Below are 8,285 nucleotides of genomic sequence, written 5' to 3'. Positions count from 1 at the left end.
ACTGCATCTTACACTGTACTTTCAAGGTACTCTTCAGATCTATGTGAAAGCTATGCCTTAGTTTATTGCCTGGCCCTTTAAATTTGTTTTCTGTCTTCCTCTTCCTGAAAGTAAAAATTCCCTCTCCTAACTCCATGCATTTAGCTGTTTGTCCTAAATAGGCTCACCATGTTTAATGCCTTCATTTTAAAAGCCTCAAGTATTTGTTGCTAATATACTCATTTTTTAAGTCTTCTATGTTAAAGATTATAGTGTGCTTTATGAAGTAAAGTTAAAAATGAAACATTATCGAGCTGACGCAGAGCAAAGATGGTGACATGAGTAGAGCTGCAGAAATCTCCTCCCTAATCCATATATATTTTTGGAAAATCAACAAATAAAACTATCCCTAAAAGAGAGACCAGAAGATACAGGACAACAGCCAGGCTACATCTACACCTGTGAGAACACAGCACCTCACAAAGGGAGTATGATAAAAGCTGTGTCCTGGCGGGACCCTTGTGCCCCTCACCCCAGCTCCCGGTGGGAGGAGAGGAGTTGGAGCAGGGAGGTAGAGGGAGCATAGTACTGCTAAACACCCAGCCCTAGAAATATGCACTGGAGGACAGACATACAATGTGTGGAGTGCTGGATACTAGGGGAATGGGACAGTAAAACTTGAGAGTGGGTCCCTGCAGCCAGCGCCCCTGGGAAAAAAAGAAAAGCAAGTGCTTTTTGAAAGACTTAAAGGAACAGGGACCCCACAGGTGGACAGAAACATCATGGGACACTTAGCCTAGCAGCTGGGAATCCCAGGGAACTCTGGGTGCCCAGCAGTGCAGCTCAGAGGCCCGAGCAGCCTCCCATCTGTTTCCCCTCTGATTCCACTCCACAATACAGGAGAAGCAGACTGAGGCAGCAGGGAAGAGCTTCTTTCACAATAGCTGGGCAAGAATTAGAAAGACTGTCTGCATGCAGCTGCCCAGCACAAGCCAATAGGGGTCACTGTTCTCCCAGGAAAAGAAGGACACAACTAGCAAGAAGAGATGTTCTCCCAGCCAACACATGCGCCAGTTCCCCACAACTATCTCTATCGCCATGAAAAGGCAGAAGCATTTGATACAGACGAGACTAACCCAGACATCCTCTCCTGAGAAGGAATCTGGGGAGATATACCTAACCAATATCCCTGAAAAAGAATTTGAAATAAAGGTCATAACCATGCTGTTGGAGCTGTAGAGAAATACCCAAGAACTAAGGGATGATGTCTGGAAGGAGATTACAGAAATGAAAAAACCTCTGGAAGGATCTATAAGCAGAATGGAATTAGAAGCAAGATACCATTGATGGAATAGAAGCGAAAGAAAAGGAATGCATACAAGCTGATGCAGATACAGATCAAAGGATATCCAGGAATGAATCACTATTCAGAGAACAGTGTAACCAATCCACGCAGAAAAGTATTCACATTATAGGGGTACCAGAAGAAGAAGATAGAGAAAAAGGGATAGAAAGTGTCTTTGAAGAAATAATTGCTGAAAACTTACCCAAATTGGGGGAGGAAATTATCATTCAGACCACAGAATTACACAGAACTCCCAACAGAAGGGACCCAAGCAGGACAACACCAAGACACATAATAATTAAAATTGCAAAGATCAAAGACAAGGACAGAGTTTTAAAGGCACCTACAGAGAGGAAAAACGTCACCTACAAAGGAAAACCCATCAGGTTATCAGCAGCTTTCTCAACAGAAACCTTCAGGTCAGAAGAGAATGGCATTATATATTTAATGCAATGAAACAGAAGGGCCTTGAACAAAGAACACTGTGTCCAGCACGATTATCATTTAAATATGAAGGAGGGATTAAACAATTCCCAGACAAGCAAAAGTTGAGGGAATTTGCCTCCCACAAATCACCTCTACAGGGAATTTTAGAGTGACTGCTCTAGATGGGAGCACTCCTAATGCTAAACAGATGCAACCAGAGGAAATAATACCAAAGCAAAGAGAGCAGACCAACTAGATACTAAATAAAAGGAAAAGGGAGGCAGTGCCAAGAAGGCGGCATGAGTAGGACAGTGGAATCTCCTCCCAAAAGCATATATATTTTCAAAAATACAACAAATACAACTATCCCTAAAAGAGAGACCAGAAGACACAGGACAACAGTCAGACTACATCCACACCTGTGAGAACCCCGTGTCTGGTGAAAGGGGTAAGATACAATCCAAAGGCCAGCAGGACCCGAGGCCCCTCACCCCAGCTCCCAGTGGGAGGGGAGGAGTCAGGGCGTGAAGGGAAAGGGAGCCCAGGACTGCTAAACACGGCAAAAGAAGATAACATTGAACATTTGGTAAAGGCGAATCTAAAGCCTGCAATGGCAATAAGTACATATCTTTTAATAATTTCCCTAAATGAAATGGACTGAACGTACCAATCACAAGACACAGAGTAATAGAATGGATGAAAAGCAAGACCCATCTATATGCCGCTTACAAGAGACCGACCTCAAACTCAAAGACATGTGCAGAATAAAAGTCAAGGGATGGAAAAAGATATTTCATGCAAACAACGAGGAAAAAAAGCAGGTGTTGCAGTACTAGTATTTGCAGACAAAACAGACTTCAAAACAATGAAAGCAAAAGAGATAAAGAATGACCATACATAATGATAATGGGTTCAATCCAACAAGAGGATATAACCATTATAAACATATATGCACCCAATAGAGGAGCACCAATATATGTGAAACAAATATTAACATAATTAAAGGAGGAAATAGAATTCAGTGCAATCATTTTGGGAGACTTTAACACACCACTCACTCCAAAGGACAGATCTACCAGACACAAAATAAGTAAGGACACAGAGGCACTGAACAACACACTAGAACAGATGGACCTAAAAGACATCTATAGAACTCTACATCCAAAAGCAACAGGATACACATTATTCTCAAGTGCACATGGAACGTTCTCCAGAATAGACCACATACTGGGCTACAAAAAGAGCCTCAGTAAATTCAAAAAGATTGAAATTCTACCAACCAACTTTTCAGACCACAAAGGCAAAGAACTAGAAATAAATTGTAGAAAGAATGTAAAAAGGCCCGCAAACACATGGAGGCTTAACAACGTGCTCTAATAAAATCAATGGATCAACCACCAGGTCAAAATAGAGATAAATCAATATATGGAAACAAATGACAAAAACAACACAAAGCCCCAATTTGTGTGGGATGCAGCGAAAGCAGTCGTAAGAGAAAAGTATATAGCAATCCAGGCATATTTTAAGAAGGAAAAAAATCCTAAGTGACTAGTCTAATGTAACAATTATCAAAATTGAAAAAAGAAGAACAAATGAGGCTAAAAGTCAGCAGAAAGAGGGACACAATAAAGATCAGAGAAGAAATAAACAAAATTGAGAAGAATAAAACAATATAAAAAAATCAATGAAACCAATAACTGGTTATTTGAGAATATCAACAAAATAGATAAGCCTCTAGCCAAACTTATTAAGAGAAAAAGAGAATCAATACACATAAACAGAATCAAAAATGAGAAAGAAAAATCACAATGAACCCAATAGAAATATAAATAACTATTAGAGAATACTATGAAAACCTATATGCTAAGAAGTTGGAAAACCTGGAAAAAATTGACAACTTCTTAGAAAAACAAAACCTTCCAAGACCTTCCAAGGAAGAAACACTAAATCTAAACAAACAAAATACCAGCAAGGAAATTGAAGCAGTAAACAAAAAACTACCCAGGAAAGAAAAAACCTGGACCAGATGGATTTACCTCAGAATTTTATCAGACATACAAAGAAGACATAATACCCATTCTCCTTAGAGTTTTCCAAAAAACAGAAGAGGAGGGCCTACTCTCAAATTCATTCTATGAGCCAACATTACCCTAATAACAAAATCAGGCAAAGACCCCACCAGAAAAGAAAATTACAGACCAATATCCCTGATGAATATAGATGCAAAATTACTCAGCAAAATATTAGCAAACTGAGTACAAAAGTACATCAAAAAGATCATACATCATGTCCAAGTGGGATTCATCCTGGGGATGCAAGGATGGTACAACATTCGAAAATCCATCAACATCATCCATCACATAAACAAAAAGAAAGACAAAAACTACAGGATCATCTCCATAGATGCAGAAAAATCATTCAACTAAATTCAACATCCATTCATTATATAAACTCTAAGCAGAATGTAACAGGGCAAGTTACTGAACATAATAAAAGCCATATATGATTAAACCACAACCAACATCATACTGAACAGTGAGAAGCTGAAATCTTTCCCTCTGTGTTCAGGAAAAAGACAGAGATGCCCAATCTCCCCACTGTTATTCAACATAGTACTGGAGGTCCTAGCCATGTCAATTAGACAAAACAAAGAAATACAAGGAATCCAGATTGGTAAAGTGGGAGTTAAATTGTCACTATTCACAGATGACATGATACTGTACATAAAAAACCCTAAAGACTCCACTCCAAAACTACTAGAACTGATATCGCAATACAGCAAAGTTGCAGGATACAAAATTAACACACAGAAATCTTTGGCTTTCCTATACACTAACAATGAAACAATAGAAAGAGAAATCAGGAAAACAATTCCATTCACAATTGCATCAAAAAGAATAAAATACCTAGGAATAAACCTAACCAAGGAAGTGAAAGATCAATAACCTGAAAACTATAAGATGCTCTTAAGGGAAATTAAATAAGACACTAACAAAGGGAAACTCTCCCCATGCTCTTGGCTAGGAAGAATTAATATCGTCAAAATGTCCATCCTGCACAAAGCAATATCCAGATTTGATGCAGTCCGTATCAAATTACCAGCAACATTCTTCAACAAACTGGAACAAATAGTTCAAAAATTCATATGGAAACACCAAAGAACCCGAATAGCTAAAGCAAGCCTGAGAAGGAAGAATAAAGTGGGGGGGGGATTTGCTCCTCAATTTCAAGCTCTACTACAAAGTCACAGTAATTAAGACAATTTATACTGGCACAAGAACGTTGGCACAGACCAGTGAAACAGAATAGAGACTCCAGACATTACACCAAACATATATGGTCAATTAATATAGAAAAAAGGAGCCATGGACATACAATGGGGGAAATGACTGTCTCTTCAACAGATGGTGCTGACAAAACTGGACAGCTACATGTAAGAGAATGAAACTGGATCACTGTATAACCCCATACACAAAAGTAAATTTGAAATGGATCAAAGACCTGAATGTAAGTGATGAAAACATAAAATTCCTAGAAAAAAACATAGGCAAAAATCTCTTGGACATAAACATTAGCGATTTCTTCACGAACATATCTCCCCAGGCAAGGGAAACAAAAGCATAAAGTAGCCAAGTGGGGCTAAATCAAGCTGAAATTCTTCTGTACAGCAAAGGACACCATCAAAAGAACAAAACGGTACCCTACAGTATGGGAGAATACATTCCTAAATGACAGATCTGATGAAGGGTTGACATCCAAAATATATAAAGAGCTCATGCACCTCAACAAACAAAAAGCAAATAATCCAATAAAAAATGGGCAGAGGAGCTGAACAGTTTTCCAGCAAAGAAATTCAGATGGCCAGCAGACACATGAAAAGATGCTCCACATTGCTAGTCATCAGAGAAATGCAAATTAAAACCACAGTAAGATATCACCTCACACCAGTAAGGATCGCCACCATCCAAAAGACAAACAACAACAAATGTTTGCAAGGATGTGGATAAAGGGGAACCCTCCTACACTGCTGGTGGGAATGTAAATTAGTTCAATTATTGTGGAAAGCAGTGTTTAGGTTCCTCAGAATGCTCAAAATAGACATACCATTTGACCCAGGAATTCCACTTCTAGGAACTTACCCTAAGAATGTAGCACTCAAGTTTGAAAAAGATAGATGCACCCCTATGTTTATCGCAGCACTATTTACAATAGCCAGGAAATGGCAGCAACTTAAGTGTCTATCAGTAGATGAATGGATAAAGAATATGTGGTACATATACACAATGGAATATTATTCATCCATAAGATGTAAACAAATCATAACATTTTCAACAGTATGGATGGAACAAGAGGGTATTATGGTCAGTGAAATAAGCCAGGCAGAGAAAGACAAGTATCAAATGATTCACTCATATGTGGAGTATAAGATTAAAGAAAAACTGAAGGAACAAAACAGCAGCCGTCTCACAGAATGCAAGAGTGAACTAACAGTTACCAAAGGGAAAGGGACTAGAGAGGATGGGTGGGAAGGGAGGGAGAAGGAGTGGAAAAAGAAAGGGGGAATTATGATTAGCATGTACAATTAGCATGTAGGGGGAGAATGGGGAGCTGTGCAACACAGTGAAGACAAGTAGTGATTCTATAGCATTTTACTATGCTGAAGGACAGTGACTGTAATGGTGTGTGTGTGGGGGGACCTGATGAAGAGGGAACCTAGTAAACATAATATTCTTCACGTAACTGTAGATTAATGATGACAAAGTAAAAATTTTTTAAAAAGGTAGCTGAAAGATGAAAAAAAGTCACATTATCATAATATCTTATTTCCAAAAGTATAGTTCCATTTTTGATGTGTTCTTTTAAAGTGGGGATCTTTTATAGAGGCCATTTTATTGGAAGTTATGGCAACTGATGGACCAGACCAATACTGACAACTTCACATTTGAAATATATAACAGCTAGCACTTTTCAGCCACAGTGTATAGGATGGTTAACTCTGTGCTATACGTATGCCATATTACTACAGTATGGCCCAGGTGAGGTCTTGTCACAGTCTACAGCTAAGCAGAAAAATCTACTAAGACATCATCTTAAACAAAGTACACCAAAGGGAAAAGCCACACTAGTGAGAGGACCAGCAATATTGAATGAAGACAAGGGGGCTGTTTGCTTTTGTTCACCAACTTAACTGAATATTTGTTCATTTCTTTTCAGTTTATTTCTATGTGAAATATAGCTAACAAAACAGATGAGTCCATTTCCAAAGCATCTCTTTACCCCTAAGAAAAAAGTAAATATTTATGTAATATGGATACAAATATTTCAAAAATAAAAAAAAAATAATGTTTATTGTTTAGGCATTCTTTGAGCTGAATTTTTTTTCATCTGCTGGAGCTGCAACAACAAATTAACATAGACTAGGTGGCTTAAAGGACAAATATTTATTTCTCACAATTCTGGAGGCTGGAAAATCAGCAATCAAGGTGTCAATAGATTCACTATCTGTTAAGAAACCTCTTCCTGCTTTAAAGACCGTCTTCTTGCTATATCCTCACATTATGGAGAGACAGTGGATTCTGGTCTTTTTCTCTTCTTGTAAGGCCTCTAATCCCATTGTGGGGGTTCTATCATTATGATATCAGCTAATCTTAAATGTCTAATGAAGTTCCCACTTCTAAATGCCATTACATTGGGCTTCCACAAGAATTTTGAGGGGACACAAACATTCACTCCATAGCAATTAACAGTATTATCAAATCATTAACAGAGATATAAGATACATTTATAATGAATTATTATAATCAGATATATAATAGACTAATAAAATTTAAGCAAGTGAAGTGTTTAAGAAATTGTCCTATAATTAAAACTGGACAGGATAAATTCCCGGTGTCCTATGCACTACCTAGCAATTCATCTGGGCATTATTTTATTTAAAAGTTTTACAGAAATAGTGCTTGCTTCGGCAGCACATATACTAAATTGGAAGGATACAGAGAAGATTATCATGGCCCCTAAAAAAAAATAAAGAATAAAGTTTTACAGAAATAGATTCGTATACACGGAAAACAAGACTGGTGGTTGTCATAGCGAGATGGGTGGGGTGGTGGATGAAATAGGTGAAGGGTACAAAGAGATGCAAACTTCAAATCGTAAAATAAGTTAGTCACAGGAATGAAAGTACAGAATAGGGAATATAGTCAGTAAAGTGTGATTTCTTTGTATGTTCACAAATGGTAACTACACTTAACATGGTGAGGATTTAATAATGAAGTGTAATTGTTGAAAAGCTATGTTTTATGTATAAAACCATTAAATATAGCATATTACCTATATTTCAACTAAAAAATTGAAAAAAGGATGAATTTAAAATTTGATAATTTTATATTCACTAGGTTATTTCCTATTTTGTAGAGGTAGAATTATGTGCTTTATGAAGTTGAAAACTGGTAGAAATACAGATGACTTTTTATCTAAGCTATGCAAGTGGATTATGTCCAGTAAATGTACATTTGATTGCCACTCAGAAGGAAAA

At 37.6% G+C, this 8,285-nt stretch overlaps 1 non-coding gene across 1 annotated transcript; it reads left to right on the top strand.

Moving 5' to 3' along the window:
* Nucleotides 1-7,703: 7,703 nt before the first annotated feature.
* On the top strand, nucleotides 7,704-7,810 carry LOC130682221 (U6 spliceosomal RNA). Its single transcript, XR_008995440.1, has one exon. It is a non-coding gene; the product is annotated as a U6 spliceosomal RNA (small nuclear RNA).
* Nucleotides 7,811-8,285: the final 475 nt, after the last annotated feature.

The sequence above is a fragment of the Manis pentadactyla genome, chromosome Y, assembly GCF_030020395.1.
Source record: "Manis pentadactyla isolate mManPen7 chromosome Y, mManPen7.hap1, whole genome shotgun sequence".
NCBI classification, from domain to species: Eukaryota; Metazoa; Chordata; class Mammalia; order Pholidota; family Manidae; genus Manis; species Manis pentadactyla.
Note: the sequence above shows the minus strand (reverse complement) of the source record. Positions and strands in the feature narration are given on the sequence as shown.